The 27,926-nt window shown below is 44.4% G+C and overlaps 1 protein-coding gene across 6 annotated transcripts in view; it reads right to left on the bottom strand.

Moving 5' to 3' along the window:
• Positions 1 to 27,926, bottom strand: part of Msi2 (musashi RNA binding protein 2) — a 374,857-nt gene that overhangs the window by 334,452 nt on the left and 12,479 nt on the right. The window contains exon 1 of one of the 6 annotated variants that reach the window (XM_090351088.1): positions 8,483 to 8,858. The exons of the other annotated variants lie outside the window; for them this stretch is intronic. The gene's annotated coding sequence lies outside the window, so the exon portion shown is untranslated. Of the gene's footprint in view, positions 1 to 8,482; positions 8,859 to 27,926 lie in introns of those variants that run through there. 6 annotated transcript variants of the gene reach the window in all.

The following is a 27,926-nucleotide window of genomic DNA, read 5'->3' as shown; positions in this document are numbered from 1 at the left end:
TGAAATCAGGAGAATTAGCAGTCTAGCCCAGGCAAAAAGTTCACAAGACCTCCTGTCAACCAATAAAAAGCTGGGTGTGATAATATGAACCTGTTATCCCAGCTATGTAAGGTATAAATAGGAAAACTGCCGTCCAGGCCTGCCTGGGCAAAGAGAAAGACTCTATTCAAAAAAATAGAAATTAATGCACCTTCTATCTGGCAAATATCATGTAACCCTTTTACTAATTACAATAAAAAATGCAAAAATAAAAAAATAAAAAATAAATAGAAATAAAAAAAGCAAAAAGAACTGAGGACATGGCTTCAGTAGGACAGTACTTTCCTAGCAAGTACAAGTATTGAATCTGAACTCAAACCCCAGTACTTAACCCACACATACAACGTGTTGAAATATTTGGGGACAGAAGAAATATGAAGATAGTTAGAAGGTGCCCCTTACCTTTTACTCAACTTGCCCTGATGTTCATCACTTACATAGCCATGGCACATTGGTCACACTAGGAAATGCATGGCCTCAAAGCTATTATTTGGACTTTATTTGGATTTCATCCATTTTCCACTGATACTCAGATTCTGTTGCCAAATCCCAGCCAGGGTACTACACTGCATTTGACAAGACTTGCTTTGAAACAAGCAAATATTTTATGATTATCTATTCTTCCCTGGTAAGAAAATGTTCTGGGACTGAGGGCAAAGCCTTAATCCTTGTCCTCTCTGCATCAAGCCAGCAATCTTTGACACAATCTGCTGCTTCCAAGGGAACAAAATCTGATCCACAGTGAGATTAAAAACCCAGACAATGACCAAACCTCTTAACCCTCCATAAGCAGCCCCAGCCCTGGCCTCTCTCCACAGCAACTAACTGGTATTTTAAAGTAATTTATGTTAATTGCACTGGGGCATCTAGGAACACTACAAAGCAAACTGGCTTCAAACAAAAAGGCTCGAGAGGAGCCAAACAAAAAAATTAATTTTGTTAAAGACCTATTTCTATTGCAACTTGTTTTTAAATATATGTTCTGAGTCACACACCATTAGCCATCTCAATTTATTAATAATCTCGGGGCAAGCAACAATCTAAGATCACGAAATGATGAAATCTTGCATTAAAAAAGAAAATGAAATGTCTATACACAAACATTAAGCAGGTAGTCAGCTGTGATGACCACAGAAGATTGGGACTTTTTAACTAGAACACAAGGTAAAATAAACAAGGAGAAAGTCTCATGAACCCATAACTCAAACTCTTGTCAAGAAGAATGTTCTCTGCTTAACATGAGGTTATTATAGAACCACTGGTTCAAAGAAAGTTCTCTGGAATTCCTTCCTCTTCTCCCTCCCACCCCCAATCAAAGGCTTGAGATGGGAGAAGGCCCCTATATTCTCAAAGACCCTTCTTTCAGCTCAGGAAATGACGGTGCTGCTTTGGCATTTTAAAGCAAGAACAAATACTTTAGCTATAAAATCCACTTTGTAGATGGACTCAGCAAGACAGCTGTTTATACAGAAACCTTTTCCTCTCTCCCTCCAAGCCCCTCAGTGACTCCTATCAGTAATAAAACATGGACTAGAACAAAGAAAAAAGGAGTTTACAAACCAGAGAGGCTAGCCACCTAAATATTAGTTTATCCTGGTTCTAAGGGACCCTCTCTCAACCTTCCCCACTTATGCAAGAAGGGGAAGCAAATCTTCCCAAAAGCTCAGTGACTTTTTGCTGAAGCACCAGCAAAATGATTTTCTTTGGGTGGGGATAATAGTGGAGCTTGAACTCAGGGCCTAAGTCCTCGAGCTCCTTGACCTGGAGCTTGAACTCAGGGCCTAGGCTCTATCCTTGCACATTCCCCACCCCCGAAGGCTATCGCTCTACTACTTGAGCCACAGCTCCACTTCTGATTTTTGGTGGTTAATTGGAGGTGTCTCATACTTCCCTTTCCCAAGGTTATCTTCAAACCATGAACCTCAAATATCAGCCTCCTGTGCAACTAGGGTTATAGACATGAGCCACTGGTGCTGGGGTTCCAAGTGGTTCTTTGCCATGGCTATGTGGCCATGGCAAAGCTCTATGGCCCTGACACAGTTATCTTTGCCATGCTGGAGACTCTGGTGCTTGCTTTCTTTTTCAGGTTCACAAAGTATATACCCTTCTCTTTTACTTTCTTGCCAACCACGGAAAAACAGGGTGGCAGGGCCATCAGATGCTAGGCAGATGTATTCCTATGTCCAGAGTGACAAGACACTTGAGAAGGGAGGATTGCTCTCCTCAATATTCACCGTGGGAGCCAAACCCAACCCAATTCGTTCCCCTTTCCTCTTCCTAAGGCCCAAGTCAAAGGTCACTACTTCTAGAAACTCACTCAACTTTCCAGACTCCTTCAGCATCTTTCACCTATTGATTTAACTCTCACCTAGTCCATCACTAGTCTTCCTATGCAGACTGCACATTCAAAGGCAAATGAATCTCTGTACAAGTCTGGAAAATCCTAAGAATCACACCCCGCATCCAGCCCAAGGCAGGAGTTCAACAAATGTTTGTTCAATGAGTGAGCAAAACTCAACTACCCCCCAGAAACCACATCACTAAATGCTAATTACCACTAGCTGCATGAATAATAAATGAAGAAACCAACTAACAAATGCCTCCTTGTCTGCCAAGTTGCCATGTCCTTTGGGAGCACAAAGAAGGGATCAACTGACTTGTGGCTGTGGCAGAATGGTATGTGACAGGCAGAGAAGGAAGACAGAGCCACCCATATCCTGCAGCTAGCAGGACCTGGATAATGGAGCTCACTCCTTCACCTAGCAAGCAGGAAAGCTGATCTCACTTACACATTCACAGTCAGCACCACAGTACAGTTGGCTAAGAATAAAACTCCATTCTGTCTCCCATAATACCTGCTTCAATGGCACTCTCCACTAGTTCATCTGCTATGGTCAGGAGCATGGCAGGACTTACACCAGCTAGTATTTTAAAATCAGGGCAGGGGGTATGACTCAAGTGGTAAAACACCTGTCTAGCAAGCTTAAATCCCAATACTACCACCAAGGACCTCCCCCCCCCCAAAAAAAAACAGATGCTCTCTAGGACCCATTGAAGGGCTATACTGAGCAAACAGAGGCCAAGACTGATGATCAGTGAAGCATCTCTCTCTTCCTGATCAGTGGAATAAAAAGGTCAAATGAGTATCCAATTTGTTGTCCACAGGAGCTACATACTCCTGGGTCTAGCATTCATTCTATACATCAAAAATAAGTAAGTCTGGAGACAGGAGTTTGGCCTAATGGTAGAGTGCTTGCCTAGTATGCACAAATACCCAGGTTTGATTCCTCAGTACCACATACATAGAAAAAGCCAGAAGTGGTCCAGTAGTTCAAGTGGTAGGGCTCTAGCCTAGAGAAAGCCCAAAGACAATGCATAGGCTCTGAGTTCAAAACCCAGGACTGGCAAAAAATTTTAAAAAATCCATCTTTCCCATCACTGCCAGGTGGTATCCACCTTTTATACCCCAAATCCTACACACCTTGGAAGACAGAATTACACACACCTGCACACAGGCACGCACAGAGGTTAGACAGAGAAAGTCCACGCATACTGTCTACCCATCTTCAACATCTAACAGATTGTTTTCCTTTAAGATAAATAAATAAATGCCCTGATTATATATTTAAAGGATGTGCTATATATCCAGAGGGAAATTTCTGATCAGATAGTGGAGCCTCTTCTTATTCTTCAAATCATCAAGTACTGGCAAAGCACAAGCATGCACTTGCGGGGGGGGGGCAGCACTGGATGGAGGGGCTCCAACACTGGCTCTCAGAGAACTCAGCAGCCCCAGGGCCAGGAACCTCACTACTGGCACAGTGAGAACATAGGCTTCACATATCTTTGAAGCAGGAAGCAGAAAGTGTCACAGCTGTGTCATAGGAAGGCCCTTCTTTAAACACCAGGGCCCTAAAGAAGGCCCCTATCTAGCCTCACCTGCAGCCCCAAGCAATGGCTTCCTCCAGAAGTGGTTCTGTAAACTATTGGTACTCAATACCTCTCGCCAAGTAGACTAGCTTTTGCTTATAACTTTAACCGAGGATAAAACAATGAACTTTTCAAACATTCAAGATTTTTCCATTAGAGGACCCCAAGGACAGCACAGTATCCTATTTGGAGGGATCAAAGATCAGATCATTACTGAAAAGGATCTCATTCTAAAACCTTTGGTACTGAGATGTCTTCAGCCCTGGCAGTCAGGGTATTGTCTGGTGGGCTTTCTTAAACCGGGGCACACTTAGAAGGGGAAGGTCTATTTCTAGGAAGGTTGTGGTACACACTGGGACTTCCATCAGCAACCCAGTAAGTTCCTAAGACAAATCATAGAAAGGCTCCATTTCTAGAAAGCCCCTCCAGCTACCAATACATTGATCTCGGTCATTTTCTGAGGTGTACTTTTCTCTGTGACTGCATCCTTCTCTACTCTGTCTCAGCTCATTGATATTCTCAACTCATTTCTCGGCAATTGTACACTAAGGCTCCCCTCCTCAAGAACTGGGACTGGTTTTTTGTTGTTGTTTACTTCCCTGTCCCCATTGCTAGTCAGTGCTTGGCAGAGACTCAATCTTTATTCCATAAAGAAATCCCTTCTTGCTTAGGCCTGTGAGTTAGAATGTGATGCTAATGAGGCCAGGATCTTGAGTCCCATAGCCCTTTCACTCCCTTCCTCTGCACTTAGAGAAAGTTGCTCAATGGCCAACCACTGGATGGCTGTCCACAAGAGGAACAAGGCCAAACTGTAGACAGCACAAGAGAATTCATCGTCCTGCAGGGAAAAACCATTCAAGTGCAAAGTCCAACTGACAACGGGTCAGGTGTGTTGTTCCACACAGGAGAAGCAGCAGAGCCAATCCATCTTTCAGCATCCCCTAATAGTACTAAGCAGCATGTTTAGCTGTTATTTCAATAGCCTTATTAAGACCCAATTTTCTTGGGTCTTCTTTCAGATTCTGCAGCATTAAAAGCCTTGCTGCTTAATTACATTAGGAGCACCTGTATATATTATGTGCAATAAATCAACTTTAATTTACCACCACACAAGGCTATTCATCTTCTCTGGGTTATTTATTGCTCAGTATTATTGGTGTTGAATTGTATCCTCTCCGCTGTTAAGAAAGAACAGTTGGGGTAAGAAAAGCCAAAGCTGTATTTCAGCACACTCCAGGGTGCAGATCACACATGTACATGGCAAAAGAAAAGAAAGGGAAACATATAAGCAATCTTGGCAATCTGCTCCTTGCTATTTTCCCAAAACACTCCCCAAACATTGTGATGTTTTCTTTTGCATGCATGCACACACATACCAGTTACCCGCTAAAAAGACCCAACCTGTAAAACAGGCACACAGCTCCTGCCAGCCGAGCAAGAACTGGGTGTGGGATGCTGGCTCAAAAGGAAGCAGAGACAGGGGGACTCCACAGATCACAGGATCACAGGAGATAGTACTCTTTCCCCTGATGCTGGCCCAATTCCATGGACCAGACACAATCAGGACCTGATCCTGGGGAAGTCATGAGCAGGGCAACACACACACATACACACACACACACACACACACACACACACACGATCCAAGGCCAAAATGATGGCCCCAGAATAGAAGTATTTCCAGGTAAGGAGAGATGAAGAAAATATACTTCTCCTTGTGATGACATGACCTTCTCATCCTTACAGAATCTGAAAAATACTGCCATCTGCAGACCCCAGGCACTAATGTTGCTTTAGGTGCTCAACAGATTCTTAGACCCCATCCACCCCCATACCCAAAAAGACTCTGATTTCAACCAAGCCAGGAAAGGGATAGTAGGGACAGGAACAGTGGCTCACGCCTGTAATCCTCATCTGAGGATGATGGTTCAAAGCCAGCCCAGGCACTAAAGACCAATTAATCACCAGAAAAACCGGAAGTGTTGCTGTGGCTCAAGGAGTAAGGAGGTAGCCTTGAGCTGAAGAGCTCAGGGACAATGCCCAGGCCCAGAGTTCAAGCCCCACGACAGACAGATAGACAGACAGACAGACAAAGACACACACATACACACACACACACACGAAAGGGCCAGTAGATCTTTTTATCTTTTTGGATAATAAGGTTTAAGAAACCAGCACTGGGCCGTGAGTTTGGTCTAGTGGTAGAGTGCTTGCCTTGCATGCACGAAGACCTGGGTTCAATTCCTCAGTACCAAATACATTGAAAAAAGCTGGAAGTGGTGCTGAGGCTCAAGTGGTAGAGCCTTGAGAAAGTCCAAGGACAGTGCTTAGACCCTGAGTACAAGACCCAGGACTGGCAAAAAAAAAAAAAAAGAAATCAGCACTGTCACCTAACCTCAGCATTCACACACTAATATCTCCCTTACTCCTATCTTAAAGAGAAAACTGAGATACACAGATTGTTAACTAAGGCCCGGGGTCCCATCTTCCAAACTAGCTGGGCAGTCTGGTCCCTGTCGGTGCTATCACTAGACTACTCTGTCTGCCCAAGGCCAGATTCCCCAAGCCTATTCTAGCTAGGCAAGTCTTTTCTTCGAATAAAAGCAAGGTAAAGTCACCAGGACATCAGGTTCCCATTTCTTTTTTCTTTTCTTTCTTTTTTTTTAAATTGTAATGTATAGATGGGTTGCAGTTACATTCTCCAGATACTAGGTGCATTACTTCTCACACATTGATATCCCTTCTCATGTTTTTTTCCCCATTTCCCTTCCTCCTGCCCCATTCCAATCATCTTGTTTTACCCCCTTCTTCTTTCTTTCTTTCCTTTTCTTTTCTTTTTTGTCTGTTATGGGGCTCAAACTCTGGGCCTAGGTGCTATCCCTGAGCTCTTCAACTCAAGGCTACCGCTCTATCCCTTCAGCCACAGTGCCACTTCCAATTTTCTAGTGGTTAACTAGAGATAAGAGTCTCATGGACTTTATTGCCAGGACTGGTTTTGAACCACGATCCTCAGATCTCAGCCTCCTGAGTAGCTCAGATTACACGCCTGCACCACTGTGCCCAGCTCAGGGTCCCATTTCTATCCCCCAGAGCCCTCCAGGTCCCCTAAGTTCAACATCCAAAATCCCTACGTGGCAATTTAGGGTATGAGCTTCCCACTGATTTAATTCACTGGCTTCTTACTCACTTGCTTACCAAAAGCTGGAGAATAAGCTGGAGAATGGTACTCTGGGCTGCATTCCTGCATCGGGGAAGCCAGACTACTGGGAAGAAAGTAGTATCACCTCCTCTAACTGACATTGCACCTCTTCCTTTAAGCCAGGCCACTGGGGTGGATTTCATGGCATGCATTTCAAGTTTGTTGTTGTTGTTTTGTTTTGTTTTTTTAAAGCAAGCACAGCACACATTCAACTTTAACTGGCTAATTTACCTTTAATCAGAGCCTAAGGAAATCTCTGCTCAACAAACTAAAATCTCTAGCAGCTCCTTCTAGTCTCATCTGACCACGAGACAGGGTGAAGGTAAGACTCAGAAAAGCAAACCAGAGAGTTATGACAAGCAAAACTTTTATTATTACTTTTTTTTTTTTTTGCCAGTCCTGGGCTTGAGCTCAGGGCCTGAGCACTGTCCTGGACTTTTTCAAGGCTAGCACTCTACCATTTGAGCCTCAGCACCACTTCCGGCTTTTTTCTATGTATGTGGTACCGAGGAATCGAACCCGGGTCTTCGTGCATGCTAGGCAAGCACTCTACCACTAGGCAAAACTCCCAGCCCCAACTTTTATTATTTTTAAAAGAATTCAAATTAAAAGTCCATTGAGTGCACGCAGAAAAGCCAGTTCCTGAGTGACAAATGTAAGCAGAGGGCAAATCAAACTTCGCAAGCATGTAACCAAACTCCTGAAGCCCAAACATGACAGCCCAGAGATCTTGTGTGCCTAGTGACTCTTTAAAGTTCTAGCTCTGAAGGGCTAGACAAAGAAGCTGGCCCAGAGACAGGGAAACAACCAACAGAAGGCTACTGAAGACAGAGGTACCAAGACCAAAGCATTTGACTGGTCACCTGAAGCAGCCTAGGCCTGGGTCTGGTAACATTTTTCAATCATCTTCCTTCTGATGAAATCTGAATACTTCATTGACCAGGATCCAATCTATGTGTTACAGAATGGCAAAATATTCGTGACCCCTCTCCCCCACTGGATGTAAAGCCACATATGGTGCTCCCTTAGTGCCTGTCAATCAGGGAGGCTCCTTCCACCCCTCCTCCTAGGACATTGCTCCTACTAGCAGGGAGACCATGACTGATGTCTACCAGGTAGAGGCCAGGGATGCTCCTAAATATCCTACAACAAAGCACCCGGTATACTACCAAACCTATTCACACACAAATGTGTGTGGCCCAAGAGATCACTAGTGAAAGGTTGAAAAACTCAGGATCAGAGCACTGAAAATAATTAAACATCAACATATGCATTCTTCCACAGCCTCTGGTCCTCCTGTCACCCCATTCTCACCTTACTAAATCAAGCAAGAAGTAGAACCCACACCAATACCATGTGTAGTCTGGACATGGATCCAGCCTTGACTCAGAGCTGAGGAGCTGCACTCTCAATCTCTAGTGCTCTGGGAGGAGTTATGGGAGGTGACATAGGAGAAGTAAGGACATTGTGAGGTCATCCCTCAATTCTGAAGAGCCTCACTTTCTGAAGAGGACATAAATAACCCTCCTAATAATGGTACACTGTGACATCTAGCCCCAGTCAGCAGAAGGAACAGACTGGTAAAAGTTTGGTAGCAACATACAATCTCCTCCCTGTTCTAAGACCAGGTTAGATGCTCTATAGGATGCCCATTGCTTCCCACAGCCACCAGGCAAGTCTCCGCAGCCTTTTTTTTTTTTTTTGTGGGGGGGGTGGGGAGGAGAGGGGCCTAGGGCTTGAATTTCAGGGCCTGCGCTCTATCCCTGAGCCTTTCAGTACTCAAGGCTAGTAAAGCTAGTGCTCTACCACTTGAGCACAGCGCCACGTCTGACTTTTTCTGTTCAAGTGGTACCAAGGAATTGAACCCAGGGCTTCAAGCACTCTACCACTAAGCCACATTCCCAACTCTCCATGAGACTGTCACCTCCAACGAACTACCCAAAACCCAGAAACCGAGGGGTGGCACAACTTATAGAGCACTGGCTTTAGTCAAAAAAGCTCAGTTAGTGCCCAAATCCTTGATTTCAAGGACCAGGAACAGCACTAAAAACCAAAAGGTTTCACAGAAGAAAAAAAAAAAAGACAAAAGAAAGAGAAGAACAGAGTTTTTCGAGACCAGCTCTTTGCAGTGTATGGAGACAATGGCTAGGGAGGAAAAAAAAAAAAGATACTTTTTTCTTAATGTCCAACACCAAGAAAAATAGCTCTTCACTAATCTCAGCCATGGAGGCCTGCCCCTCTCCTGGGCCTCTCCTATGCCTAGGTCAGCTAGCTGTACTCTGGGCTTCCCACACTAATTTCTCAAGAAGCCTAGCCCATTTTAACAAGCACGGCTGGGTGGCTCCCTCACGTGCCCCAACAGAACACACTTTTCTCCATTCCATTTGTGGGGGGTAGAGGGGGGGGGGAAGAGAGAAGGCAGGTTTACTGGGAGGTCATTTTGCCTTAGGAAAAGAACAAATTAAGTTGAGGTCCTCCAAGGGCTGGAAAATACACTGTCAGAGCATCGACCTTGAGCCCTGCAGTTTAAGACAGGAAAGGTCACAGGCCTGGCAGCCCCTGGCAGATTCTGGTGATGCGGTCACCTCTGAGAAGCAGCACAATTAGCAATAGTGGCACACCAAACCCTTTTATTGGTTACCTCTTAAACACACCAGAAATCTGTCAAATTCCTCACAGAAGAGCCAGGACAAAAGTGCTCTCAGCAGGAGGGGGAAGCCAGGACTAGCTCATGAGCAATTAGTGAATCAATGATTCTCAGAAACTGATTTAGACCAGCAGCTCTTATTAGGACCCTCGAGGAAACAAACATGAGGACACAGCTTCCATGAGAAACTAAAGCTTTAAAAGAAAATCTCCACCAAGCATCATTATTTTCCCACTTTAAACAGTAAATGCTTAGTTTGAAATTTTTAAAGATCTACCTGTGAGCTACTTCAGAAAGGAAGGAAGTGAGGAAAGGAGGGAAGAAAAAGAGGAAGGGAAAAAAGAAAAGAAAAGAAAGATAGGGAGGGAAAGAGAGACAGAGAAAAGAGAAGAGAGAGAGAGAGACAGGAAGAGGGGCAGGAGTTTGGCCTAGTAGTACAGTGCTTACCTAGCATGCACGAAGACCCAGGTTTGACTCCTGGAGGGGGGAGGTGCTATGGCTCAAGTGGTAGAGCCTTGAGGGAAGCCCAAGGACAGTGCTCAGGCCCTGAGTTCAAGCCCCAAGACTGGACAAAAAAGAAATAAAGGAAAAAGAGAGAGAGAGAAAGTAAGTCAGGCAAGCAGGAACAAAGAAAGGAAAGAAAGAAGGAAAAAGAGAGGGGGAAGGAAGGAAGGAAGGAAGGAAGGAAGGAAGGAAGGAAGGAAGGAAGGAAGGAAGGAAGGAAGGAAAGGAAGGAAGGAAGGAAGGAAGGAAGGAAGGAAGGAAGGAAAGAAGGAAGTTATCTCTCAAAATCGTATCAGAAGGCAGGAATAGACAGAGACACAGATACAGAGAGTGTGCACATTTGCTCACTGGTGAGCAAGCAGGCTAGCTAATCTGAACAGCATGACCCTGCCCTGGCCCTCATCACAAAAGGTGGGGTATGAAACAGATGGAGAATGAAGGGCCTCTCCCACTCCATCCACCTTGGATGAAAAGGTATTGATCCAATACCCTGAATCACATGATTCATATGACAAGGAATATCTTTCGATTTTCTTTTCCTCCCTATGGCCAACCAAACACTTGTTCGGGGAAATCAAAACTGCACAAGAGAAAATACTCAGAGCCTCTGCTATCTGACACGCAATGTGAAAAGAAAACATTTCTAAAAATATAATAATGCTTGCTGGGAAAACAGGGTTCCAGTGACACAGAAATATGCAGGAATACTTCTTTAGGGTGATGTTCCTGTAACTGCTTTTAAACAACCAGTTTCAAGACCACAGAATTCAAAACAACTACTAAGAACACAAAAGCTTCCCAGACACAACTGTGGGTCCCACGGACTAAAAGAAATTTACTGAAATGTCATTGAACAGCACACAACTATTCTCCCTGGCCTCCCTGAAAGATCCTCACCATCATCAGTTTTGTTTTTTCCTCTCCCTGATTCTGTGAGTACTAAGAGCAGCAGAGATGATGGAGTTTAATGTGGTATTCACACTCACCACAAACTTCTGTGTTCATTCCACTGGTTTGTGTTTTGCCAAGCTGCTAATCTATTTACTTTATTGCTATTGAAAGACAATGGCAAAAGAAGACAAAAAAAGGAAAGCTTTCTTCCAAGGACAAAAATATGGGTAACTTTGAACTCCTCCCTATAGCATATACGGCTGGCTCACCTTCAAGTTGCACATGGACCAGCACCTAAGCACTTGTTGAGCACCCCACTTTCCCCAGCTCAACAACCACACTGCTTCATCCTTAGCTATCTTTAAAAAAAAAAATCGGAGTAGGGGGGCGGAACTGTAGCAGACAGATGCAACTTTTTTCAAAAGTTGTAAAGAAATTCCTGAAAAACTAAAACTAGTCCACACACCATTTCCCCTTCCTATAAGGTTTCCAGAAAGAGGAGAGCTTATAGAGAAAAATCAGAAAACAAATCTCTGTTTAGCTAAGCTTGCTTTCCCAGGGCAACAACAACAACAAAAAAGACAGTTTTAATTCCAATTGATTGAGAGCACAGTTTGGTAAACTTTTGGCCAATTTGAACTTCTTTTCATCTCCCCTGCCCCCACCCCCCCAACAGTAGTAGCCTGGAAAAAAGAGAAAAAATAAACTTTTTAAAAACTTTCATTACTATCTCCTACAATATTTTAATGAATTTTTAATTGACATGAATGTTTTACATGTGTTAACAGTCAAACTGTACCTCTCCTCGTCCTTGGCCCCATCACTTAAATAAAATGTTTTTACAGATTTCAAAGTGGGCTGTGACTGCACAGCTGTAGAGAACAAACTTGTCAAGAGGCAAAACCACACATATGCACCACTAAAATACATAAAGCACCCAGGCTTATTTTTTGTTTGGAGTGTGAGATACAGCAGTTGAACGGGTTCAGCAGCTGAGGGTGCAGATAAACACAAGGCCTGAGCCCCAAGGACAGCTCAATGGAGGGCCACCTAGGAAACTGCAGCCAGGAATCACCGAGACAACCAGGGCAGGTGGAAAGCCCAGCACAGCCAACTCATATGACTCTTATAGTAAAGAAGAGGGGTGGCGTGGGGGGGTTGGAATCGACAGTGATGAAACGAAACCAATACTTGGACACTGCTCAACTCTGTGGGTTTCTTTTTAGAAGTGAAAAGAAAAAATGTATCTCGGGGCTATGCTGATCTAGAAAATCCAAAGCAATGGGAACCTGCTCTTCATTCCCCTCAAGCTGGCTATTTTTGTTGGCACTGGATCCTTTCAAAGATTGTTACAAATCCAGAGCAGTTAATAGTACCTAACTCAAAGGTCTCTTAGATAGAAACACAGTCATGTTGGACACCAGTAAAGTTCCTTTTGAATCCACACCAGTCTGCCACCCTCCACTGTGGGGATTGAAACACACAGGTCCCTAGACTAAGGGAGTCAAGTCACCACCTGAAGGCTAAGATCCCTGGAAGGGCACTGTGTCCTTGTCCTTCTGACACCCTTCACTGGGCAGGTCCTCCCCCATGGGCCAGGCAACACTGGCTTTGCAAGCTCTGGAACCAAATGTTCAGTGCTGAATTGAGTATCTGTGTTGTGTGTTTAGGGCTGTTTCTGGTTTAGGGGATTTGAAAGTGGTTATTTCCCTCCCCCTCTATTTCCCCCACACACACCTTTCTTCCTCTCTATCCTCTTTCACCCCCCCACCTCTCTCCCTCTCTGCCTCAGCCTCTCTCTCTGTCTTCTCTTTTTCTCTGTCAGCCCTCTCCCTCCCTCTCCCTCCCTCTCCCCCACTCTTCTTCTCCCTCTCCCTCCCCCCTTTCTTTCTTTCTCTCTCTCTCTCTCTCTCTCTCTCTCTCTCTCTCTCTCTCTCTCTCTCTCTCTCTCTCTCTCTCTCTCTCTCTCTCGTCCCTTTTGTAACTAAATATAATTCCGTATACTCTTTAAGTGGCTTCAGGCTTGGCATTCGTCTCAAACACGTCCCTAATGGTTCAGGAGTCCAAAATCTGTTTCTGATTATAACAGACAAATCAAGCCCCCCTGAAGCGAGAGCAGAGGGATTGGGGAGAGCTGTTACGGACTCTCTAAAGGGCCTGCCATACAAATCAACTTCTGGGTTCTGCCCACAAAGGAAACACTTCAGTCCAGGGGCTGACATTACTGACTGACCTGTGTGGCCTCTGCTTATAACTTCCCAACCACTCATTCCAGAGAGTTTTATGGGAGGGAATGCCACCCCTCACCAAATAATGCTTGCTAGAAGTCCTGGTGATTTTGAAAGGGAAAAGGAAATATGGAAAGGACACACAATGCCCCCGCCCCAAGCTCCCCAAAAAGGCAAGCTCCCACACAGAGAACACAGATGCTAGAAGATTAAAAACATTTGATTGTTTAAAGAGTAACAGAGAGCAGCAGGACATGGGCAATTTAAAATTAAACACAACTCCATACAGACATTTGCAGTTAAAGGTGAACCTTGTTCTTTTAATAGCATAACACTCCACCCCCAGGTACCCAGACGCCTTCTCAATTATCAGTTGTTAGCTATCCATCCAACTGTCCCGTATGAAGTGTGCCTTCCACAGATTTCTCTAGGAGAAAAGTCTTCCCCACCTCACAGCCTAACTTAGAGGTTTTAGCATGAGTGGGAAACATCAAGCCCATGAAATCATTCAGTAAATGACAGACACATATACTGCTCATCGGCTGCCCTCAGCCTTCTGCCTGTGCTCGTAATTTTGTACGGCCCAAGTATGATGTTATAAATATCCAAATAGTTTCTGGCAGAAAAAAGATTCCCCACCCCTGCTTCAGAGAAAGTGACTAATGTCTCATTACCAAGGTAAAAGACTCAATTATAAAACCTTCCAAAAGATCCTCAAAGACTATCTACCTACGTGACACACCCAGAAGCTAAGCTACAATATTTTCCCTCTATCCACCCTCTCTCTACTCCTACCCTTCCATGACAGGAGGAGAGGGAGGGAGGGACACAGGGTGACGAGGAAAGGTTGTCATACAAAATTGATTTTTGAGACCTGGACACTTATCTGACACAAAGTAATGTCCCACAATCCTGAAAGACAAGCTAGTCACACGTACATACACACACATACATACACACACACACACACACACACACACACATCTTTAGCATCTCAGCAAGAATGACAGCAGAGGAGGCCCACACTAATTTTAGTATCAGATTTACTATGCAGTAGGGGGCAGGGATTCTTCAGGCCTGTCCTCTATCTCTGTGGGGAGAACTAAAAGCTACCTTCAGGATTGGCCCTCCAAGGAACAGTTCAGAGAGGCTGACACACAAAAATTTCTAGATTTCATGGGGCCAGGAGTTTGGCCTAGTGGTTAAAGTGCTTGCCTAGCATGCATGAAGACCCGGGTTCAATTCCTCGGTACCACATACATAGATAAAAGCCAGAAGTGGTGCTGAAGCTCAAGAGCTAGAGCTCTAGCCTTGAGAAAGTCCAAGGACAGTGCTCAGGCCCTGAGCTCAAGCCCAGGACTGGCAAAAAAAAAAAAAAAAAAATTTCTAGATTTCTGATATTCTAGAATCCTTGAGAAATAAAGCACTGGACAACCAGCACACTTTCTAAGGCCTTTCCAAGCCTTTTCTGTGTTTCTGTCTAAGAGAGCTCCCACTGACTAAAAAAGAACAACACATACCTCACTCTCGTTTCAAATGACCCTGTCACCCCAAGCAAAGACAGGAAAACCTCAAGATCCTAAAGCAAAGGTATACTAACATGTTCAGAAACCAAATCCAGGAGTGACAACTCCCAGTCTCCCTGCGCTGATCTCAGGTGAGTCACATTTTAAACGTCAGTGCCACAGTTGGCCACTTCAACCTTGCTCCACAGAACAAGCTAAAATGGACAGGAGATATATATTCAGATTGTTTTATCTCACTCAGGCTTTCTCCATCAGTTTCTGGACATCCTTTTGTGTGTGTGCTTGGCCTTGACTTTTCACTGAATTATCCTACAGAGTTGGACTGTCACCAGTAGCTGTGACATTTGTCAGTCAGCCTGACTGTTACACTACAGAAGGTCCTTTTTACACAGAAGGCTTGGTGAAAGCCATGTACCCATCTTCAATAGACACGCCTCTCAAATGCAACTTGTATCTACAAAGCACTGTTCATTCATGAAAAAGCAAGGTGCAGTACATTGGAAACAAGACTTCAAACATTTTCTGGAAGGCCAGTAGGAAGAACTAGATGAAATAGGCTGCAGTGGAGCTGGCTTCCAAGAACCCTGGGACAGAGGAAAGGCAGCAACACTAAGCTGCACAAGAGCAAACAGGGTTCTCTTGGTATGCAAGGGTAGACACAGCTCACTGTGCATCCTGCTCATCTGTGACAGTCTTTAGAGTTCAGTAGGAAAGTAATGTTAGCCCATCAGACAAAGGGGAAGAGTGGCCCAGAATTAGAAGGAGGGATTGTATCCAGCAGAGGTACCAAGAACTAATCCAGCCTCTGTCCATCTCCTAGACTCACTGCTCACCTCCTGCCTCCACATCACTGATACCCTGGCTGCCCTCAGCCTCTGAGGTGAACCTGACACCACTCCCCTCCCCAAGTTCAAGCACAGCCCTGGTATACTTCTCCAAAAAGCCCCTCCCAAACCCCTTTGGGTAGCATGGTTTCCCAATTACCACAACCCCTTTAACACTCAACCTATTTTTGTAGCATTGTACTTCAATAATCATTGGTAAGCTGGTTAATGAACGTGCCTCACCAAACACAAACTTTTCAAGGATAGATTCTGGGTCATCCTTGTCGTGGCTGTATTCCTACTCCCCAGCTCTGGGCCCAAGTCGTAATAGGAGTTCCTGACACGTACCACATAAGGAGCAAATCAATCTTCCCTGTGCATGTCCTCCTGTACATGTCACACTCCAGTCCATGAGGAACAGTATATTGCACTCCCCTAGAGCTATGCTGCTCTAACTACTACCAAGCTTGCTAGACTAGCACGAATCAGCTCATGAGGCCTGATATGTAAAACCTGGCCTGCCCATGTACCCCTACTGCATACGGCCACTCTTCCCTCCAGAATACTTCCTGGTTTATACATCTACTTCCCTGCTTATGGATGAGCAGCTTTATCATTTCAGGCTCTATACACGGCCTATACAATTTTATATCCTGGTTCCAGAACCCCCAGGAATACCAAAATCCAAGGATGATCAAGGCCCTTATAGAAATAACATGTTTCTTAATTTCACCTAAGCATGTCCTCCCATATTTTTTTTCTTTTTTTCTTTCTTTCTTTTCTTTCTTTTTTTTTTTTGCTAGTCCTGGGCTTGAACTCAGGACCTGGGTACTATCCTTGAGCCTGAGTTTTCTCAAGGCTCTACCACTTGAGCCACAGCACCACTTCCAGCTTTTTCTCTGTATGTGGTACTGAGGAATCGAACCCAGGGCTCTGTGCATGCTAGGGAAGCACTCTACCACTAGGCCACACTCCCAGCCCCCTGCCATTTGCTTTCAATCATCTCTAGATTACTTGTAATATCTAATGCAATGTAGATACTGTACAGTTCCCCCTTTCCCCGCCTAGTTCTGGGGCTTGAACTCAGGGCCTGAGCACTGTCCTTGGGCTTTCTCAAGGCTAATGCTCTACCACTTTAACCACAGCACACTTCCAGCTTTTTCTATGTATGTGGCACTGAGAAATTGAACCCAGGGCTTCGTGCATGCTAGGCAAGTACTCTACCACTAGGCCATGGCTCCCAGCCCATGTGTAATTTTTATAGTGTATTGTTTAAGAAACAGTGACAAGAAAAATGTTTTTTTCTGGCTGGGTGCCAGTAGCCCATGTCTGTAATCCTAGTTACTCAGGAAGCTGAGATCTGAAGATCGAGGTTCAAAGGCTTTGCAGTCCGTGAGACTCATCTCCAATGTAACCACCAGAAAACCAAAGTGGCACTGTGGCTCAAGTGGTAGAGCGTTAACTTTGAGCTAAAGAGCACAGAGACAACACCCAGGCCCAAAGTTCAAGCCCCCCTTTCTTTCTTTGTTGGTTGGGGGGATTGAACTCTGAAAAAAAAAAAAAAGAAAAATTCTATCTGCATTTGACTAAACACTTGAAGGCAGAGCCCAGGATACAGGGCTGACTAGGCATGGACTGTGCTATGCTCATTGGCATGTAACCCCTTGTATTTCAACCTGCACTATACTTGCTCTTCCCACCGCCCTTCAAGAGAGTGACTGCAACAATGTGGCAACACATCCAGTGCTCAAGTCTGCCCATGGACCAGAAGCCCATTGCAGCAGGTAGGACAAGCTCCACAGGAGCAACACCACCAACGGCACAGCCTCTACCCCCAGTTGAAATGGTCCCTGTGTCCCACACAAGACATTAGTAGAACTGGCAGTAGGGTGGCTTTTAAGTCAGCTCACCAACAGGAGGGATAGTGGGACAAAAAGTAATGAAAAGCAGAACCTGCACACACTACAAAGCACTCCAAATAATAAGCAACCTTCTATTAGTTAAGCAAGGTTCTTAAACCTGATAGGTGTCTCCCTGTCACTTGAGGTTGGGCCTTCTGGATCCTTCCTCTTCTCCTGAAGTGAACTGGTTTTAATGTTATATGCAAGAAAAGCCCCAAGTTCCAGTCCCCATCCTCTGAAAGCTGGTTGGTACCAAAGCAGTTGCAGTGTCTAAGGATGGTCAACTCCTTCTCCAACCAGAGCAAACAAGCCATCAGCAGCAAGCACCAGGTCACCACTCATGGCTCATCCTTCCTGAAGTTCCACACTGTGCATCTCCGGCAGGCTTTATCTCTTGAACCCTTAATCTCCCTCTGTAGAAAGGGATCAGAAAGCCCATCTATATAACTGAAATTATTTCTTTATATAGCTATATCTGGTCCATGGTTGGACTAAAGTCTCAAAAAGCCACCTATAGCACTATGCTGTGGATTAAAAGCAGTGCCCATGCAGAGGCTACCCACCTCTCAAGACTCTACCAAGCGCCTAAACTTACAGGGCAGCTACCAGCACAGTAGCATCCCAAAAAAACTGAGCAAACAAAGAAACTGAGAACTAGTAAAGGTAAGTGAGCATCCCAAGGTAACACAGCCACGAAATTTCTTTCTCTTCTCTTTTCCCTTTTTCCAGTGCTGAGAGATCAAATCCAAAGCCTTGTGCAGGCCAGGCAAGCATTCTACTACTGAGCTCTACCGCTAGCCCTGTATACAGCTAAAAATTCTTAGTCTAAGATGGGCAGTACTTGAAATTCACACCTGAAATCCTACTCAGGAGGCTGAGATCTGAGGATCACATTTTGAAGCCATACAGAAAAGTTTTCAAGACTCTCGCCAATTAACCAGCAAAAAGGCTGGATTTGAGTCATGGCTCAAGTGTTAAAAGCACCAACCATAAGCAATAAGCAAGAACATAAGGCCTCAAGTTCAAGACCAGAAAGAAATAAGGCCTGTTTCCTAAGCCTCTTCTTTTCTTCCCTAAACAAGGCTGCTTGCCACCATCTGCCCTCTCATTCTTCCTTTCTTAACAGATGGGGAAACAGGCAGCAAGATGCAGAAGAATTTGCCCAAGATTACATTCAGCTAATCAGCACCAAGCTAAGAAGCAGAAGTCTCTTCAACTATGCTTGAAACTTGCACACCTATCCAGGCCTCCCTTCACTGTAGAGCAAGCTGGCTCCTCTACATCTTTGTCCTCACCCAAAAGGCCAAGTCAGCACTGGCAAAGCTTGGGGCAAGGGCCTGGAGCCTCAGCACAAAATGAGGCGCCTCCCTGTCACCTGGTACTCACAAGGGACTTGCCTTGGAGAAATTCAAACATTATCCGATTTGGAAACAATAGAAATGAGTCATGCCTCTTTCCAGAAGCTAGAGAGATGACTTCCACTTGCAGAAAAGGAAACTAAGGTGAAGAGCAGCAATGGCCAGCAGGAGAGGGTGGCAGCTCAGAGCCCAGCCCACCCTTGGAATGCTGGCCCTGTTCTTCTCTCCACACTAGGGAGAACTGGTGGCACTGCTTTAGCAGCCAACCCTCTATTTCCTCATTTCCTTGTACTTTGATTCCTTTGATTTCTAAACCCAGAAACTTGCGCAGACGCGTGCGCGTGTGTGTGCACACGCACATGCGCACGCACACACACACACACACACACAAAGCAGAGATGTAAAAAAGGAACCACAATTGTCACAAAAGTTGAAGCCACCTCATCAAGTAACCGAGGTCTAACCCAGCTCCTAATTAATATTAACCCTCCAAATCAGAGTCATGCTCAGAAAATCTTGGATGAAGAGACACGGGGCGGGAGGGGAGTCTCCAATTTTCTTTTTACTTCATCTGGAAAATTAAGAGCACCGCTGATTTGAACAAGAAATCATCAAGGAAAGCAATCACAACTCCACACAGCCCGTAACTCATGGACTTGGGACGTGTAACCTGCCACTTTCATGTGCTGAAATTAAAATGATTGTGGTGAGAATAGCAATGATGGCATGGGTTTGTCTCTCCTCCTTCATCCTTAGAAAACATAATAGTCCCTACTGAGGATTAAGGGAAAAAAAAAATCAAGCAAAGGATCATCCTTTTTTGTCACAATATACTAGCAGAAAACTGGCCAACACCTTCCCAAAGGACAGTGCAGGGGACAATGAACGTAGAGAACAGAGGAGGGACTGCCAGAGACCCCTTACTCCAAACCCAACACTTGGTTGCTGGTTCGGCATTAATTACAATAAAGTGCTTCATAGCCTAGCGACCACTTAATGGAGCAGCAAATATGGCTTTTTCCCTATAATTAGTCAATGTAATCCACCACCATTTCCATCCTCCTGGCCACCCTACTGTTCTTCCCATCCCACCCTCCACACATTAACTTCCACATGTGCCCTACTCCCTGCCACCAGTATACTTACTATAAGAATCATATCCCTGGTCCAGGCAGCACCTGAAAAAGTCCACCCAGGCAGGATGGGGAGACCCACATTCTGAGGAGGCTCTACGGTATGTGGGCTTGTCCAGCCTGACAACAGTTCTAGAGGTCAGGACCTCCTAAGCAGGATACTCTGGTCATTCCCTGGAGTTCTACAAAAATTACTCCCTATTCATACCATAAGATCAAAATTTAATGTTCCACGCTAAGTGCCAATGGCTCACACCTGTAACCATAGCTACACAAGAGGGTAAGATCTGAGGATCATGATTCAAAGCCAGCCTGAGAAGGAAAGTCTGTAAACCTCTTTTCTCCAGTTAACTACCAAAAAGCCAGAAGAGGAGCTGTTACTTGAGAGCTAGCCTTGAACAAAAAAGCTCAGGGCCAGAGACCAGGCCTTGCTCAGGACCAGCGTGTACACACATACACACGTGTGCACACACACACACACACGCACGCACGTGGCCTGTGTATGTATGTATATAGTTTTTTCTCCTGGAGTGTAGCTCAAGTAGTATTTTGCTTATTTGTGTGTACACACAATATGCTGGTTACAGATGCAAAGGACAACTTTTCCCCCCCTGAGGTGTGGGATTTGAACTCAAGGATTCATACGTACTATGCTCTAACATTCAGCCATCTGCCTTGGCACATTTATGATTTAGTTGTTTTTTCAGTGATGTCTCACATCTGTGCCCAGGACCAGCCTCAGACCATAATTCTCCTACCTAGGTCTCCTACCTAGGTAACTAGGACCCCAGGCAATTATGACCATGTCCAGCTTACTGATTTGAGGCAAGGATCTTACTAACTTCTACCCAAGCTAGCCTCAAATTGTGATCTTCCCAGTGCCTCCAAATAGCTGGAATTACAAGTACAAGCCACATCCAGTCCCAGGATTTTTTTTTTGTTTGTTTCCCTTAGGGCTTGAAATCAGGGCCTGGCCTCCTTGTGCTCAAGGCTAGCATGCTACCACTGAGTTACAACACCACTTCCAATTTTTTTCTGAGTAGTTTATTGGCAATAAGAGTCTCATACACTTTCCTGCCTAGGATAGCTACGAACTACAATCCTGAGATCTCAGCCTCCTGAGTAGCAAGGATTGGTGTGAGCCACTGGCTTAACATTTTAAGTGTCAATCACACACTAGATAATTTTCATTGTCTTATTTAACTTATACAAGTCTCCTAGCCTCAATTCTTTCTGGTGCACAATTGAAGCTCAGTAAGATTTAGACATCTCCCTAATGTCATAATTAGTAGCAATAGCAAATTTCAAACTAGGGCACACTGAGTCCAAACCCATGCTTCCAGAAAAATCACATGCCTGTCTGACACAACACAATACCTTTGTTTGAATTCAATTTACACCCCAACCCTGCCCAAGTTGTATATATTCACACACATAGTCATGTGTGCATATATTCATTTATATTTATTTCTCCAACAATACACAAGAAAACACCTGTAAGGCTGAGGCACTTATAATTCAGCAAGCTGACAACATTCATCCAAACTTGCCAACAATGCTGTAAAGTAGCTAACTCACAAGCAATTTAATATGTCAACTCTAATCCTTACCACAACCTCATAAAGTAAACACTACCCTTCTGTCCATTTCATGGATGATAAAATCAAGACACAGAAGACTTACAAAACTTGCTCAAAACCAAACTTTGCTGATGAGTAGCAGAGCATGGATCTGAATTCAGGAAGCCAGTGTAGGAGGTTAAGTTTTATCACCCAATTAAAGTAATAAATAGTCAAGCATAATAGCTCTCTCCTAGCTACTCAGGAGGCTAAGATGTGGAGGAATGAGTTTGAGGCAAGTCCAGGCATAGAAGTTAAGATTCCATCCCCAGAATAAGTAGCAAAAAGGATAAAGGCATGGCTCAAGCAATAGAGCACCAGCCTAGCAAACACAAGACGCTAAGTTAAAACCCCAATATGTTTGAAATACAGGGGGTGAGAGATGAGATGGTGGAACTGTATGTGGAACTTTGTTTTCCCATATTATCAACTTACCTGACACTGAATCATTTACCACCTGGTTTCATGATTTCTCCATCACAAACAACTGTTCCATTCAGTCTCTCCTATCAATATCTGTGCCAAGAACCCAAAAGGCCTAAGCTGCTCTTTATCTTCAACAAACCAAGCACAGGGGGAGATGTCTGAGGATGCTTGAGTTGCAACCCACAAAGCACTTTCCTGATACTTGGAGGTTTGTCTGAATAGCCCTGAAGATACAGCTCATTTCCCATTAACACAATTAGACCTTCTTTTCTGAGGTCCAGCTCCCGCCTTCCCCCCATCATCTCTCCAGGAAGTGGAGAAGAGCTCCAATGACTATCTCCACATCACCTTCTACTCCAACCCAACGGAGTCCTACTGAAAAGGGACCACCAGAAGAGCTTATACTGGGGACAGCCAGGCTTTGAGCAAACCAGGATAATTTGGTGATAAAGACAATCACAACAAGCTAACTTGGCAGTGTGCCAAACATAAACTGCCTGGGCAAGATTTGCACTCAGAGGAACTTTAGTTGAATTCTTTCAGCAAGTACAGCAGAAAAATTCATAATGAGGTCCCCACCTCCACCCCTACAACGTGGATCTGCTCTAAATGTGGATTCAAGGCAAACTCATTGTTAACAAGCAGAAGGAACACATATGGACCTTAACCTGAACATCATGTACTATGTGGAAAATGACCGTCTGATCCAAGGCTTTTTTTTTTTCAAAGCAATCTGAGGAAGGCATTCTGCCATAATCAGCTTTACTACCCCTAATAGGAAAACAAGTTCTGAACCTGGCTCCCTAGTGAAAAATGCAAAATTTGTGTAATTAAAATTATACTTGTGAAATTCAAACACACTTTAATTTCCTAAGGGCTCCCTAATCAAGTCAGAAGTTCTCACTAAAACCAATTATCTGCTTTGAAAACAGAAGAGGAAACATATACATATAGGAGTCTTGCAGAGATTCACAACCCAATTCTTTCCTAGGATACAACATGCTAATTTGATTCTTTTTTTCCCCCAGGAGGTAGAGGAGACCATGAACCCACTAATGGCTTCTTTTCCTTTCTTTCTTTTTTTGTAGTGTATCTGGTCGGGGGGGGGGGGGGGGGGGGAAGAGTACTGGGGTTTGAACTCAGAACCAGAGTGCTGTGCTTTAGCTTTTTCACTCGTGACTACTGCTCCATCACTTGAGCCACAGTTCCTCTTTCAGTTTTTTGGTGGTTAATGGGAAGTTGAGTCTCATAGACTTTGCTTGCTCAGGCTGGCTTTGAGCCATGGTCCTCAGATGTCAACATGTTAGGTGAATAGGATTACAGGCCTAAACTGCTGTTACCTGGGTTCCACTGGTTGGTTTCTGTTAAGTGTTAAAAACAGGTTAAAACATTTTTGTTTCTTGGCCTCTAATTACAGAAATGACATATTTGAGAGCTCCCCCAAAGGAACTGAGTGGAAAGTCTGCATCAGCAATTGCAGTTTTTCCACTAATCACACCCTAGACCCCAGCCAGCTTTCTTCCTGGAGATCTCACAGCCATTTTTCAAACCCTTGCCCAGCATCTGAAGGAAGTTCAACCCATTGCCATGATAAAGGAGAAGGTAAAGGCCCAAGCTCCCATGCAAGAGGTTGACAACAGAGTCCAACAACTCCAGAGAGCCTACCCTGAAAGTCAGCATTCCTCAGGCTTCTCAACTTACCAGATAAGCTAGCCCAAGTGTCAAGCTAGCTTTAACTGGAAATCCTTGCCCCTACGGCATGAACATGGAAATACAGAATACTCCCCAAGACAGTAAAATATTTAAGAAGTAGTTGTTCCAATAACCTCATTTATACCACCAATATAGTGTTATCAGCCTAGTGATAGATTGAGGGTATTTTTTTTGGGGGGGAGGGGTTGTAGGACTTGAACTCTGGGCCTGGATGCTGTCCCTGAGATCTTCAGCTCAAGGTTACAACACTACCCCTTCTGGTTTTCTGGTGGCTAACTGGAGATAAGAATCTCACAGACTTGGGGCCAGGAGTTTGGTCTAGTGGTAGAGTGCTTGCCTCACATGCATGAAGACCAGGATTCAATTTCTCGGTACCATATACATAGAAAAAGAAGCCAGAAGTGGTTCTGTGACTCAAGTAGTAGAGCTCTACTCTTGAGAAAGCCCAAGGACTGCTCAGGCCCTGAATTCAAGGCCCAGGATTGGCAAAAAATAAAAATAAAAATAAAAATCTCATGAACTTTAGTGCCCAGGCTGTCCTCAGATCTCAGCCTCCTGAGTAGCTAGGATTACATGCATGAGCCACAGAGCCCTGCTAGAGATTTTAAGCAAAAAAACAAAACTCTACACCAAAAAGTTTTCTCTTTTCCTCTACCTAAAATCCATTTCAGAAATGAGTGTGAGTACTCCCAAGTATGCCAAGAGTATCCAGTTCTATGATGTTGGCCTACACATAACCCTGCCTCCAGAGGCCCCAGGGAGTAGAGCAAAACTCCTCCTTGATTAACATGCTTCCTCGTTGCTACATGCAGAAACAGAGGACTTGATGTACACACAGAGCTTGTGTACAACAGAGGACACTGAAGTGCACCCAATAGGACTCAGTGGTGAAGTTTTCACAAGAAGATGTGAGAGGCAAAGTGCTTGCGTATATGCATATACACACACAAACATGAGCATGCAGAGACACACTCAGCCAGGAACAAGTCATGAGAAAGGTGACTAGGCTGGTTCCTTGTCTCCCTCCCACTAGATGGTCACCTCATTAATGTCACTCAGCATCACATTTTGCCACACTAGGCCTTTCTGCACGCCATTCCCATAGACAGCCTCTAAAGAGCTTCCATTGTAAACTTCTGTTCTTTAAGAAACTATCAAAGGCTTTGATTGGAGAAAAGAAAAAATACTCTTACAGGGCCCCCTGCCCACTCTTCGCCTGCTCTGGTGGCTTCTCTTCAGTGCTTTATTCAACATCACTACACACACAAATCAGGCTCTGAAAGTCGTTTACAATATGTCAGCTTTAAAAAAAAAAAATGCAGTGCCCCATCTATTTGCAATTGCCCAAAGAGAATAATTCATTTCAGTGGAGGCTATGGATGAACCCTGAATGCATTCCTACACCGCTTCCTGCCCTTCAAAACAATAAAAATGTAAAAACCCAGACGAAAGAAGGCCTGAGGTGGAAGAAATGAGAATCTCTTGACCCCCAAGGAATTTATTCTCCTGCATCTTCTGAAGCGCTGTCCCCAGAATGCATCATCAAGACCATTTTATTAGATTTTTCTAAACCCTTGAAATTGTCACATAATTGAAACAGAAACATCAATTTAGAGCTCCAAATGAATTTCTTAAAAAGAACCCCATTCTTGCCCACCCTCACCCACCCCTTGACTAGCTGCTCTTGCCCCTAACTTAAATGTAAGGCCCTTACACATAAAACCCTATTTATCTTTTAAATCCTCCTCTACGATAAAAGTTACACATTCCCCTAATGCCTTACATTTCAGGACGTTTGGGAGAAACTCATCCCAGACAACAGGCTAAAAAAAGAATCCATTAGCATTAACTTGCCTGTCACAGCCAGTGACAAATAAATGAATGTGATGCTTTCAAATCAGTCATTGGTAGAACTACCCCCAGGCAGATAAAGACTAGGACTGGGAGAGAAGAGGGCTCTCACACAGTGGGGGTCTCAGCTCTTCCCTAGCTGTGTCCTAGAGCCGCAGAAACACAGGCATTCCAGACAGAAAAGGAAATGAACTCCTAATGCCCCTAAAGCAAGGGAGAGATAAAGGGTGCATGCCACCCACATAGCATTTCCCGATCTCAGTGAGCTGTGCCATCCATCACCAAAAGAAAGGGGCCATGGTGTCAATCAACCCACAGGTGCTATGCTACTGTGGACAGTGGGACAGTGTCGTGGGAAAAAAGGAACAGATAACTCATGCTTTTGATGCCGTGCCCATAATGTGCAGCCCCTTAACCATTCATTCTCTGCCATAGGTATTGTTTGGGTCCCCAGTTAAGAAATAAAACTGGAAGCACAAAAGCATTAAGTTGATATGTCCAATATTCCATGGTTGGCTAAGTGTCATTTCACTACACTAACCAAGCTCTCAGAAACAGGCCCTAAAAAATAAACCTGGTGCTTCCTGGCTAAACTAGAACCAATTCTATTCTTCAACACAAACATTTGACCGTGGCCAGACAAAGGGGAAAAACCAGACAAAGGGAAAAAACCTAAACTCTATCCACTGAGGTTGGAAGACATGGTGCTTAGCAGTAAAAGCAGCAAGGTCGTGGGATTCAGGACTTCAGATTCTTGCTATTTCTGTGGCCCCAGGAAAGCATGTTGGTTTCCCAGGTCTCAGTTTACACATCTGTTGAGCAAAGATAATGCCAATAACTACAAAAGATTGTCATAAATTAAAAGAGATTAAGGTTAAAGTGGCTTCTATATTCTATGCCTATATCTTTCTAACTCAAGCCATTTTTTTTTAATTAGGATTTTTCATTTTGGCATTTCAAATCTCAGAACTAAAATGAATACACACAAAAAAGTAATTTTTTAAAAATTTAAAGTTAAAAATAAATAAATAAAAAATGGCAGCCTTGGGGCTGGAAATTTGGCCTAGTGGTAGAGTGCTTGCCTAGCATGCATGAAGACCTGGGTTCGATTCCTCGGTACCCCACATACATAGCAAAAAGCTAGAAGTGGTGCTGTGGCTCAAGTGGTAGAGTGCTAGCCTTGAGAAAGTCCAAGGACAGTGCTCAAGCCCTGAGCCCAAGCCCAGCACTGGCAAAAAAAAAAAAATGGCAGCCTAAGAATAACTTCCCAGATTCTCCCTCGGAACCTTGCACATATGACAAGTGTACCTGTTGCAGCAGCTGGACCAACCATCCTAGGCTGCTGCTCACCTCCCCAACAGGCACAGGAAGCAGAGCTGGCCATGTCCCTCACATCTAGAGGCCCCCAGTCACGATGACCTGAAGCTGACATTACCTCTAAAGTCACAGGTCAGAGTTCTATCAGCAACAGACCACAGACTACCCAGGATTTCCTCATGGAGAAGTAGCACCCCGGTGTCTACACATGGTAAGCTCCCAATCAGGATGGGACTCTGGAATTCTACATTCTGACTCCTTGTTAAGGAAGAGAAAGGAAGACAGGCAGAGGAAACAAGAGAATGACAGATCTCTTTGTAAGCTGCCCCTAGTCCCAAAGACAAAGAGGATCTACTCAAAGTATCTCTCTTGAAGATGGTCTACAGTCAGAGAGAACTGTCTGAAGCCCCAAGTCCAGTGGGACACATTCTTTCTTAATCTGATCAGGCATAGTTTGATCAATGACCTTCTCTAGGATTCCCAAGAACTCAGAACATAATAAAGAATGGCCGCAGTAACCTGCACACATGCACTAGGTTCCTGGTTCCTGCCAGACAAAACATTTATTTATGCCATCTAGCACTCAAACTTTTCTACAATCTGGTTCCCCAAACAAGCTTTACTCCAGACCATAGCTGGAGCATACTCTTACTTCCTGACAGGAAAGAACTACTGCATCCCTGCCACTCTTACCTGCTCTTCAGGAGCTAGAGCAGGAACACCTCCTCCAAAATGCTTCCATCTTCCTACAAGTCATCTCAACCTCTGTGCTTTTCCATCCCTTCTAACACATCAAGTGGCCTCCCCCCCAAATTGGGAC

The sequence above is a fragment of the Megascapheus bottae genome, chromosome 17 (assembly GCF_031878675.1).
Source record: "Megascapheus bottae isolate mThoBot1 chromosome 17, mThoBot2.hap1, whole genome shotgun sequence".
NCBI lineage: Eukaryota > Metazoa > Chordata > Mammalia > Rodentia > Geomyidae > Megascapheus > Megascapheus bottae.
This window is presented reverse-complemented; position numbering and strand designations above follow the sequence as displayed.